The sequence below is a fragment of the Siniperca chuatsi genome, linkage group LG5 (genome assembly GCF_020085105.1).
Source record: "Siniperca chuatsi isolate FFG_IHB_CAS linkage group LG5, ASM2008510v1, whole genome shotgun sequence".
NCBI classification, from domain to species: Eukaryota; Metazoa; Chordata; class Actinopteri; order Centrarchiformes; family Sinipercidae; genus Siniperca; species Siniperca chuatsi.
Genome location: NC_058046.1, coordinates 21,077,625 through 21,090,633, shown reverse-complemented (window position 1 = coordinate 21,090,633; position 13,009 = coordinate 21,077,625).

Below are 13,009 nucleotides of genomic sequence, written 5' to 3'. Positions count from 1 at the left end.
TGCTTAACCTTAACTCTTTTTGACTTCATCTTGATTTATTGGTTGATAAAGCCTTCCATTTTATCCAGCATGACATTCTGTTAAATATTTTGATAAATGGTTTTGTGATAACTGGGATAAACAGTGTTGTATGCTTTAAGCCTTTTCTACTGGAAAGCAACATTTAATTGACTTTCTGTAGCCCAGTTCTTGAGGTACAGAAACATCTGACTGTACCCTGCAACAACTAGATGGTTGGAGTTACCTACACATCTCACTCTCTCAAATATCTGCCTATGTTGTCGACCGAGGCCTTGGTTATTTCTGTAACAGCCTTTTTATGATGGCCAACAGCTATATTTATTATGAGAGCTGGCCAAGTGACAGAGGGAATAGAGGAGAGAGAAAGAGAGAGCGAGAGGGAGTATAAATAGAAATCTGAATCCATTATTGAGTGCAGATATTGGGGATGGGCTCTCCCATGGGTGCAGAGGCAGAATTGTCATCGCAACATAAATAGCAACCGCTCTCCTTAATGAAGAGTGTAACAATTTCCTGTCTTCATCGTCAGCCAAGGGATTCAATTTATTTGATAAATGAGACAAAACATGCTGGTATAAAGTAGGGGATTTCCAGACAGAGTATACTTGGGTGCAAAAATGTAAATGTCAAAGAGTTGTAAAGTTTAGGTCAGCTCTAAAAGAGACTTTTACTATTAGACTATAGTCTTCTCCTTTGTGAGGGGAACACTTTTGTGTCTTTTTTTTCTTGTTAACATCTTGTGAGAAGAGTGTCAAACAGAAACAAATTAATCTTAACTTAAGGTCCACTAGCTTTTTGCAGACCTTTCGAATGCATCTCATAGTCTTCCTTTACTGGACAGAGTTTGCTCAGTTGCCATGGAGATAGCTCAGTTTTCATCACTAAGTGGTCGTATGATTTATGTCTTACAACCGCAGTGGTGGAGGACGTACTCAGCTCTTTTACACAAATAAAAGTAGTAATACCACCATTTAGAAATACTCTGTTACAAGTAAAGGTCCTGCATTAAAATGTCTACTTCAGTGAAGCCACATGAGTATTAGCAACAAAATATATATTATATTATTGGATTATAATTATTGGTGCATTAATGTGTAAGCATCACTAATGTTGCAGTTGGTAAAGGTGGAGCTAATTTTAACTAATTTATATACTGCTGGGTAGCTTAATCTATTAATTAATCTGTTGATTATATTTTGTATTAATAATCAGAAGACCTGCAAAGTAACTAAAGCTGTCAAATAATTGTAATGGAGTAGAAGTATAAAGTTGCATAAAATGGAAATACTCAAGTAAAGTACAAGTATTTCAAAATTGTAATTACAATACTTGAGGGAATGTACTTAGTTACTGTCTACCACTGCAAAAATGTAGGTCACGTGATGTCAACTGAGCAAACTCTATCTCCTGAAGATCTAAAGTTACAGTATACAGCTCTGGGAAGTACTAGTAAGTGGACCTTGAGGTTTTTGGGGGGTTTTTTTGGTCAAACTAATAATTAATTGTGGTCTTCTTGACACTTTTTCTCACAAAAGTAAAAGTGTTTCCCTCAAATCTTCTCTTAAAACTTGGCATTTACATTTGTCAAGTATGAGCGTTCACGTTCATATTAAAACTTGTGTTGAAACAATGTATCCTTGACCTGTGGAGTCTAATGTAGAATAGCCGACACAGGCAAGAGAGAAAGTGAGAAAGAAAGAAAGAAAGAAAGAAAGAAAGAAAGAAAGAAAGAAAGAAAGAAAGAAAGAAAGTAAGAAAGAAAGAAAGACATGACCTTTGACCTCTTCTTAGGAGCTAATAGCCTATTTGAAAATGTTATGAGACATGATCCCTGTAAACTGAGAGGTCAGTTTTGTATTCATGGACGGAGGAACTCTGAGCTTCCCTCCTGCCAGTTCTTTGAATTAGACATGCTTATTTACGACATCTGCCACTATGTTTATTTGTGTGTGTGTGTGTGTGTGAGTCAATCCTGAGTTGCGTCCGTACTCTTACACCACAGGTGAGTGTGTTTACGTGTGTAAACCTTCTGTCCTGCTGGCTGTTAGCCTGTTGCTGAACGGGAGTCAACATGCCTGTTTTAGTAAGGGTTAACTATGTGGACAAACACACATAAACAACATGCACAGACTTTAATGCACACCTGCACGGACACACACACACACACACACACACACACACACACACAATTTGTTCTGACACCTGACCAGTGCTGTAATTGTATATGCTGTTAAAAAGCAACATGATCTGGCTACGTACTGCACATGTTGGGCATGTTCGACTCAGACAGGCAACTGCACATGCATTCGTGTATGTGTGTGTGTGTGCGTGTGTGTGCGTGAGCAGTGTGTGGTAAGGAGTTTGGGAAGGCAGGAGGAAAGTGATCAGACTAATTGCTTTTCCTGCTGTGCTTCAGGCTCGTACCCTCTCTCTCTCTCTGTTTCTCTCTGTGACGTCAACACATCAACATTTCCCTGAATGTAGCTTTTGCTAAAACTGAACATGTCTGCTGTAACTCATACTTTTGGCTAATTTAATGTGTGTGCTTATGTAAGTATCTCACAAGCCAACTTGTGAATTTCCTGCATGTCTGCCAGTTAGTTTCTTTTACTGCAGTCCTATATCTGACTTAATTTGTCTTCTGCAACTAGGCTTTGTATGAGCTCTTACTATATTACTTTTCAAAGAAGTATTTGTTGCAGAGGTGACACTTTGGACTCGAGCACAGGTTCCAAACCTGAGGGTTGGTACACCTCCAACAGGTCAGAAGAGAAATCTGAGGGGACGCGAGACAATTAACAGAATAAGAAAGAAGAAAAAAAGTTTCCACAGACGTTTCTCTTGTCTTTGCTTTTTTTTCTGTGTGAAATAAAAGTGACAGTGACAGTTTTACCTCTTCAGAAAAAAATGATTCAAATGTAACAATCTGAAAATCACTCTCACAACTCTGACATATACAGTGTGTAACGAAGGGGTCTCAAGTTGACTTTGTTTCATTTTAAGGGGTTGTAAGGAAAAAAGGTTGGTCTAGAAAGAAATAACACTACAAAGTTTGGACAGATTGCCATGATTTTTTTTAGCATAGCGACATTAATGGTCCCCAGAGTTTGAATCCTGATTACTTCAGTGATCCTCTGACCTTTCATCCAACACCACCAGCAAGTCAAAGTTTCCACTTGTACAGCACTTCAACTCATACAGGATAGCTTGCAATGAGTTGTAGTATCAATGCATGTACATATTGCAACTATTTGGATGTACTTGCCTTAAAATGTTGATTTTGTGGTATTTTCACGTTGAATAAGTTGCAGCCCTAGAAACCCATTTAAAATTTAAACAACAGTACGTTTCAAACATGTCTAAGCATCATTGTAGAAACTGTAACAGATTAATGTATAATTGAAGTGGTGATATATTCATGCCATGAGTTATTATTTCTTATTCACTGAAATGTACTTTATTGTTTAGAAACTTTATCCAAAATACAGGTTATTGAATTATGCACCTAAAGAGCGAGCTATATCAGTGCTTCCAGGAAGTTAAACCTAAATTAGTAAACTGAATGTCACTCTTGCATGAGTGAGAAAACTGAGAGAGCCTGAAACACCTCGAGTCACACAGTATGATGTTTATTTGGTTGATTTGATCAGGAAGGATATACATTCTGCCTATCTTAGGAGACCTGATGAATCTGCCACCACTTGGTAGCCCAGCAGCTCTCTTTTGACTGTCGTTTCACTTATATTGACAGTCATTAAAGTGATTTTGTTATCCAGAGTGCCTCTCACATATTCACTGTGACATAAGTCCTTACCTTGCCCACACACTCCATGTGGTGATGTACAGTGGAGGCCTTGCACTGCCGTCCTCATATGACCTGCTGAGAGAGAGTTATATGTTCTTAATCTACTGCTTTAAATAGAGTGGTGAGGTGCTAAATCGTACATTATATATATATATGTATATATAAAACTAGAACATTTTGAGGTTTGAGGTACCTTGGAAACAGAATGTTAGAAAACAATGCACCAAAATGTCTATTTAGTAGCTGTTCTGGAGCTTTTGATAATATCACATTGTCTTCATCAGAGTTTGCCCAGTTGTCATACAGTAGAATTGTAGGTGATCAAATTTCAATTTTTTTCTGAGCACTTTAAAGACTTTTTTTAAGCCAACATGAACAAGAACTCATTTAATTGCTCATAAAAAAAATTTGGAAATTTGAACACCTACAATTCCAAGACAACTGGTCTAACTCCATCTGCTCATGAAGATCATGTTGAACGATCAAAAGCTCCAGAACAGCTATCAAATGGACGTTGTGGTGAGAATGTTTATGTAAAAGTGAAGGGTGTTGTTCTTTCTCCATCCATCCATCCATCTTCTTCCGCTTATCCGGGGCCGGGTCGCGGGGGCAGCAGTCTAAGCAGGGACTCCCAGACTTCCTTCGCCCCAGACACTTCCTCCAGCTCCTCCGGGGGGATCCCGAGGCGTTCCCAGGCCAGCCGAGAGACATAGTCCCTCCAGCGTGTCCTGGGTCTTCCCCGGGGCCGCCTCCCGGTGGGACATGCCCAGAACACCTCCCGAGGGAGGCGTCCAGGAGGCATCCGGATCAGATGCCCTAGCCACCTCAGCTGGCTCCTCTCGACGTGGAGGAGCAGCGGCTCTACTCGAGCTCCCCGTGTGACTGAGCTCCTCACCCTATCTCTAAGGGAGCGCCCAGCCACTCGGCGGAGGAAGCCCATTTCGGCCGCTTGTATCCGCGATCTTGTCCTTTCGGTCACTACCCAAAGCTCATGACCATAGGTGAGGGCAGGAGCGTGAGATTGACCGGTAAATCGAGAGCTTTGTCTTTCGACTCAGCTCCTTCTTTACCACAACGGTCCGATACAGCGCCCGCATCACTGCAGACGCTGCACCGATCCGCCTGTCAATCTCACGCCCATCCGTCCCTCACTCGTGAACAAGACCCCGAGATACTTAAACTCCTCCACTTGGGGCAAGGACTCCCCACCCACGCGAAGAGAGCAAACCACCTTTTTCCGGTCAAGAACCATGGCCTCAGATTTGGAAGAGCTGATTCTCATCCCAGCTGCTTCACACTCGGCTGCAAACCGTCCCAGTGCATGCTGCAGGTCCTGGTTTGAAGAAGCCATCAGAACGACATCATCTGCAAACAGCAGAGATGAGATCCTGTGGTTCCCAAACCGACACCCTCCGGCCCCTGACTGCGCCTAGAAATTCTGTCCATATAAATTATGAACAGAACCGGTGACAAAGGGCAGCCCTGGCGGAGTCCAACATGCACCGGGAACAGGTCTGACTTACTGCCGGCAATGCGAACACAGCTCCTGCTCCGGTTATACAGGGACCGGACAGCCCTTAGCAAAGGGCCCCGGACCCCATACTCCCAGAGCACTCCCCACAAAGCGCCCGGGGCACACGGTCGAATGCCTTCTCCAGATCCACAAAGCACATGTGGACTGGTTGGGCAAACTCCCATGAACCCTTGAGCACCCGATGGAGAGTATAGAGCTGGTCCAGTGTTCCACGACCGGGGACGAAAAACCACTCTGCTCCTCCTGAATCCGAGGTTCGACTATCGGACGAATTCTCCTCTCCAGTACCCTGGAATAGACCTTACCGGGAGGCTGAGAAGTGTGATCCCTCTGTGATTGGAACACACCCTCCGGTCCCCTTCTTATACAGAGGGACCACCACCCCGGTCTGCCAGTCCAGAGGCACTGTCCCAGACCGCCACGCGATGTTGCAGAGACGTGTCAGCCAAGACAGTCCCACAACATCCAGAGACTTAAGATACTCAGGACGGATCTCATCCACCCCCGAAGCCTTGCCACCAAGGAGCTTGCCAACAACCTCAGTGACTTCGGCCAGGGTGATGGATGAGTCCGCCTCCGGGTCCCCAGCCTCCGCTTCCTCTTCGGAAGACGTGACAGCGGGATTGAGGAGATCCTCAAAGTATTCCTTCCACCGTCCGACAACATCCCCAGTCGAGGTCAACAGCTCTCCACCCGCACCGCATAAGGTGTTGGTGAAGAACTGCTTCCCCCTCCTGAGCCGTCGGACGGTTTGCCAGAATTTCTTTGAGGCCGACCGATAGTCCTCCTCCATGGCCTCTCGAACCTCTCCCAGTCCTGAGTTTTTGCCTCTGTGACCGCGCGGGCTGCAGCACGCTTAGCCTGCCGGTACCTGTCAGCTGCCTCGGGAGTCCCACGAGCCAACAAGGCCCGATAGGACTCCTTCTTCAGCCTGACGGCATCCCTTACTTCCGGCGCCCACCACCGTGTTCAGGGATTGCCGCGCGACGGGCACCAGAAACCTTGCGACCACAGCTACGAGCCGCCGCATCGACAATGGAGGTGGAAAACATGGTCCACTCGGACTCAATGTCCCCAACCTCCCCGGATCTGGGAGAAGCTCTCCCGGAGGTGTGAGTTGTAGACCCTGCTGACAGAGGGCTCCGCCAGACGCTCCCAGCAGACCCTCACGATACGCTTGGGGGCCTGCCAAGTCTGTCCGGCTTCCTCCCCGCCAGCGGATCCAACTCACCACCAGGTGGTGATCGGTTGACAGCTCCGCCCCTCTCTTCACCCGAGTGTCCAAGACACGCGGCCGAGGTCAGATGATACGACAACAAAGTCGATCATCGACCTCCGGCCTAGGGTGTCCTGGTGCCACGTGCACTGATGGACACCCTTGTGCTTGAACATGGTGTTAGTTATGGACAAACTGTAACTAGCACAGAAGTCCAACAACTGAACACCGCTCGGGTTCAGATCAGGGGCCGCTCCTTCCGATTACCCCTCTCCAGGTGTCACTGTCGCGTTGCCCACGTGGGCGTTGAAGTCCCCAGTAGAACAACGGAGTCCCCGGGTGGTGCACTGTCTAGTACCCTCCCAGGGACTCCAAGAAGGCCTGGTACTCTGCACTGCTGTTCGGCCCGTAGGCCGCCACAACAGTGAGAGACCTGTCCCCACCCGGAGGCGGAGGGACGCGACCCTCTCGCTCACTGGGGTAAACTCCAACACGTGACGGCTGAGCTGTGGGGCTATGAGCAGGCCCACACCAGCCCGCCGCCTCTCCCCGCCGGGCAACGCCAGAGAAATGGAGCGTCCAGCCCCTCTCGAGGAGACGGGTTCCAGAGCCCAGGCTGTGCGTGGAGGCGAGGCCGACTATATCTAGCCGGTAACGCTCAACCTCCCGCACAAGCTCAGGCTCCTTCCCCAGCCGAAGTGACATTCCATGTCCCTAGAGCCAGTTTCTGTGTCCGGAGATCTGGTCGCCGGCCCCTGCCTTCGACTGCCGCCCAGATCTCTCTGCACCGCCCCTTAAGGATCCTCCTGCGGGTGGTGGGTCCACGGGAGGACGGCCCCACGCCGCTCCTTCGGGCTGTGCCCGGCCGGGCCCCGTGGGGAAAGGCCCGGCCACCAGGCGCTCGCCGTCGGGCACCCACCCCAGGCCTGGCTCCAGGGTGGGGCCCCGGTAGCGCCAATCCGGGCGACGTAACTGGCCTTGATTTTAAATAATCCATAAGGGTCTGTTGTTCTTTCTTTCTTTGTCTATATTTTAGAAATGAGGTATAGTAAAATTCAGATAAAAGTCTATATTTTACTTAATGACAATATCAAATCTATACAACATTTTGACTTAATTGTACTATGTGTCTCCATGAAAGGTGGATGTGCAGGGAGTCAGTTCTGTTTTCAAAGACAACTTATCTTTAAAATCCATGTTAACTTTATACATTACATTGAAACCCCCATGCTTTTAATTTGTTCTTAAATAATACTGTGATGTTACTCCTTAAAAAGCCTATATCTAATTTAATAATACAATGACAAGAATAAAGTCGTTGCAAGTGGGTCACCTCTCCTGTCAGAGATGTGTGTCTGTTCTAGCTCTGACTGAAGGCATACTCCCCTCAGAGCATCATCTACTGTCATGGGATACACACAGTCAGAGTTTAGCCTTACAAATACTTCATATACGGATGGAGCACTGAATCATTTTAGATTGCAATACCTCTGCTAACAAACTTTTGTTTACTGAGCACTGGCTGAGGTTGAAACAACACAACAGCAAATGTGTTTTAAGGCTCAATGAAGAAGAAGCTTCTGAAAGGATAAGTGGGGCACTGACTTTTGCAGGGGTGGCATGAAGTAGGCTACATGTGCACACACACACATTGAAAAAGCATTAATTTACCATTTCTCATATCTACTTTAATTAGTAACATTACAGTAGCTTACAGTTTCTTACATTCCTGTGTTTTTTATTTAAACGATAAATAGACCTACTGATCACAACACAACAGAGTAGCACCATACAAATGTAAAAGAAGCTTCCATACTTCCATACTATTCTTTAAGTCCTCAAAAATAAATTGTACCTCCAACAATAGGCTACATACACAAGGAAACAATGCACATACAGAAATACTCGTCAAACAGTTGGAGCAAACTAGCAGATAGCCAATCATAGTTTAGGATAATGGGGTGGCCAATCAGATTTCAGGTCTCCTGGACATGTCCCTGTGTCTGTACTGTAGATATGAGGCTATAGCCAGGAGACAATTACTTAGCTTAATATAAAGACTGGAAATAAGATGAAACAGCTAGCCTGGCTCTCTCCAAAGGTAACAATATCTACCTACGAGCACCTCCAAAGCTCCCTAATTAACATGTTATATCTGGTTTGTTATCCATACAAAAAATGAAGTTCAAAAACGACAGGATGTGGTTTATGTAGTGTTATGTAGCTCATCTAACATTCTGTACGAAAAAAAGCATATTTTCCAAAATGTTGAAGTATTCCTTTAGAATTAGTCCTCAAACTCGCTGGCGGTTAATGCTGAAAGGCCTAGACTCTTAACTGTGCGCAAGCAAATGGCAAAATGTCTTTGAAATTCTTTGAAATTTTCATTTCAAAATATGTGGTAACCCAAGAGGATTTACTTTTGTCTTGTGTGCTGTCTGTATAGGCTCCAAGTTCATGTAATGCTGCCTACACATTGTCTTTAAAGTTGACTTTTGATGGTCCTTGTAAGACTGTAAAAGAAAACTGGTAATCCTTGTTACTAAATTAGCTCAGCGTGTTGTAAGAAATGCTCTGAGAACAACAGTTGTGAGATTGTATACCTGGACAAATAATTCAGCAGTGAACCGAGCTTCCTGAAACTAGTTCTTTCCTTACAGTAAATTAACAACCACAGGAGTGCAACTGTCCCCAAATCACTCTGAACAAAACAGTGAAGCAATGTCATGTGAAAGTGTTTGTAAAGCTAAAATCTGCTGTAAGTACAGTCCATGACTTCAAGTAAATCATATTACAGTAAAATGCTGTGGCATCTGTTAAATAATGAGCAGCAGCTAAGCATTAACTAAAGGAAAGTGAATGAAAGCTCACATGGAGCCTAGGGGTTGTTAGTGGGAGTTTTTCCATGCAGCTCTTTCACTGACCACAGTTAACTTTATGCCCTTCTTTGTGTTTCTGTGTGTGTGTGTTTCTGTGTGTGTGTGTGTGTGTGTGTGCGAGAGAAAGGGAGAGGGAGAGAGAAGTGCTAAAGTTACAGACATGACCTGTGGGGCCTTAGAGAGGAGTTGATTGCATATGTGCCACTCAGGGTTCACAGGGTGTGCTCTGGTACATGCAAGTGTGTGTGGTTTAATGAGCAGACCGGCCACTCTAAAGTCCAAGGCTGCTGGTGTCACCCTATCCCTGGTGTTTTATTAGGAGGGATAACACTGCAGTCAGAGCAAGTGCCTTTTTCACAGAGAGAAAGTTCACATCTTAAAGATGCCTCTACACAGCAGGAAAGAAGGAGACTATTACGGGTTTTATCCATTTATTTTGTCTGTCTCTGCTGTTTTTGGAGGAGCCTTTAGAGGTTTCTGCATTTTCGTGCCTAAAGGATTTTCATGTCTTAAGGACTTCTGAGGTGCCTAAACATCAGGCATTAGCCACAGAGAGAAAAGGTCCAACAGAAACAACTGAAGCATTGTGAAGTGCTTTGACTGACAGGAGCTTTGATGGGCAAACTGGGATTTCTACTTTCAGTCTGGCATGTGGGCAGATCAACTCTTGTTTATCCCCCTCCCTTTGCCCATGACCATCTCTCTGACTCTCTGTGCACCATGTGGGAGCAACAGAAAACAAACCCACGCAAACATACATGCAAGACAATGCCAATCAATGGTATAATTTAGTGCGCTGCCCTTGATTATAGTAAATGATTGAAGAAAACCTCCCTGTGTGAGATGTCACGTCAAACACCAAAGTCTGGATGTAGAAGGCCTGGTGTTCTCACTATGGCCAGAAAACCTGAGAAGATGGATGCAGTTTTGACAATATGTTGTATCTGTGGTCAAGCTTGAGTCCAAGTCCTCATTAGACTCGTCACTGACTGCACCTTTTCTTTTTAATATAACAAAATGAGTCTAAATAATCCGTGGATCTAATAATTAGAAAGATTTTTGTTAACCTACACCAGATTCTTTGAAAAGTCCATTCCTATTATATACCAAAACACTTAAATTGTACACCTACACACTTATTGTTACATATTACAGTTTCTAAATGTAATTTTCCCGCAGCAACAGCAACAGCAACAAGTCCATTTGTTATCAAAAAAGTACTCCATCGATTTGGCATGGCACTCCCATATTGTTGGACACACAAAAATAAAAGGTTCAAAATCAATGCAGCAGAACCAGAGATATCGTCTTTTTTATTCACACACATTCTTCTTGCTTGTCAAAACCTGGCGCCCACATTACCCACCATGCAACTCGACCGCCAACAGTTTGGTCGGAGATTCAGGTTATGCTAGTAGCAGCTAATGCAGCCTTGAGCTCCTAGCCTCAAGCAGAGACTTGGAGCGGACTCCATAGATCTGGAAAGCCCACTTCTTTCTAACTCCACACACACCCAGAAAGGCTTTATACAACTTTTTCCACATATGTAGTTATACTTCACAAGACCTGTAAACAAACTTTGATTTGTAAAATCGTTGCAGTTCCCCTTTAAAGCACAATCTGTGTCTATCTGTGTTTGCATGTAGATATTGAAAAAAGAGAACACTAAAGCTAAATTAAGAGAAGAGGACGAAGAGAGAGGGAGATGTTGAGGCTTGGATTGATGAATCAGCAGTATTAGTGTGGTCATGAATAATAGACTCCAGCAGTTTGGAGCATGTAGTTTATCCTCTGGACACTGGATCTGTTCCTGTCTGTCCCAGAGCAAACACTGTCTGTGCTCTTTGTGTAAATTATCAACTGCTGATGGGAGCCAGGACAGAGAGAGAGAGAGAGACTGTGTGTACATTTTCACACATGCAAGTCATTATGTGTCTGGGCACTGGAGGCATGACATAATTGTTAAACAGGCAAACTAGACAATACTAGACAAGGCACGGGATTAGGATAGAATATATAACCAAACCTTGTTCCATAAATTACGAAATGTGTATGAGTGTTGACAAAAATCTAACATTGTGTATTCACACTGCAAGGCTGCAGTTCTGGCTATGACTGCTCTTTTATCTGCAACACTTTGCAGCCACATACGCAGGTCTGTGTTTGATTGCAGAGCCACAGTGAAGTACTGGGGAAGGCACAGTACATAGTGATTAGATAGAAAAGCAGGTACCTTGCGGAAATTGTGGATTCTCAGAAGAGCGTAGGCAGGCCTGATGAGTCAGTGCTGCTTTGTGGCAGATGGTTTGGCACTGGCAACAAATGTGGGCACAGCCAAACATTTAGACTGATCAAGAGGAATTGTTGTTGTACAAGATGCATTCTGAACGAGAAAAACGCATTCTTTCCATCGGTCAGAGATAAATAACTAAACACGAGCTTGTGTAGCAGAATGTGATAAGTGATCGTGATAAGGCAGCAAGCTCAGACTTTGATATTTATCTTCTCATGTTTGTTGAGTGATACCTGCCTCTCACCTTGCCTGCCAAACAGCAGATATGTACAGTAAATGGTAATAAAACTGCTTCTTGTATGTGAAGGTCATATTAAGTTATTTATTACTGTATGTCTGCAACCCTAACCTGTGTCTACAGGAACTAAGCTGGAGTTTACTGAGTAAGCTCTCATTGCAGTAAGACGGTGTAGTCCCTCATTCGTCCAGGAGTGTTCTATCGTAGAAAAGGTTTCAGTCGTAGTCATCTGGACACTGTTTTTTAGAATCAAGACGTTTCGGCTCCCATCCGGAAGTCATTCTCAATTGTGAAAAAATGGTAGACTTTGGGCAGATTGAATCTCAACCACCATTTCTGTTCAAAGAGGGGTTCTCTTTTTTCACAAAAATGGCTTCCTTGATGCCCCGTTCAAACCAACTCTTCTCTCTACTTCTACTACAACTCAGACCACCATTTCTGTTCTAAGTTGTAGTGGTTTGAGATTCAATCTGCCCAAAGTCTATCACAGTGTATTATCACCTTGGTCACGCCAATCACATGCTAATCAGGTACTTAACAGTGATGAAGTAGGTGCAGCCAGAAAACAATAGGCCTGATTACTGATTACTGGGCCATCTTGGAAACTATTAGGTCATTTTCAGGTGAAACTAGCTATTAACAGATACTCAGGCAGATTCCTTCCTGAGGGCAGGGCTTATGTAACACAGAGTAGCTTAAATTTCCAGTTTCCGTTCCATTTTTTCACAATTGAGAATGACTTCTGGATGGGAGCTGAAACGTCTTGATTCTGAAAACAGTGTCCAGATGACTATGACTGAAACCTTTTCTACGCTATCATTGCAGTGACAATCTATATAAAATCACATGCACAGGTGACATAAAAACAAAACTCATATTACATTTATTGTGAGGAAACAACAATCTAACAAAAGTTAAACCACAAGTGGACCACAATATTCATAAAAAAAAGTTTAGTTTTGATGGCATCATTCCAAAGTTCCCACAACCTACCTCAATTTAGAATAAAGTATATACATAAAG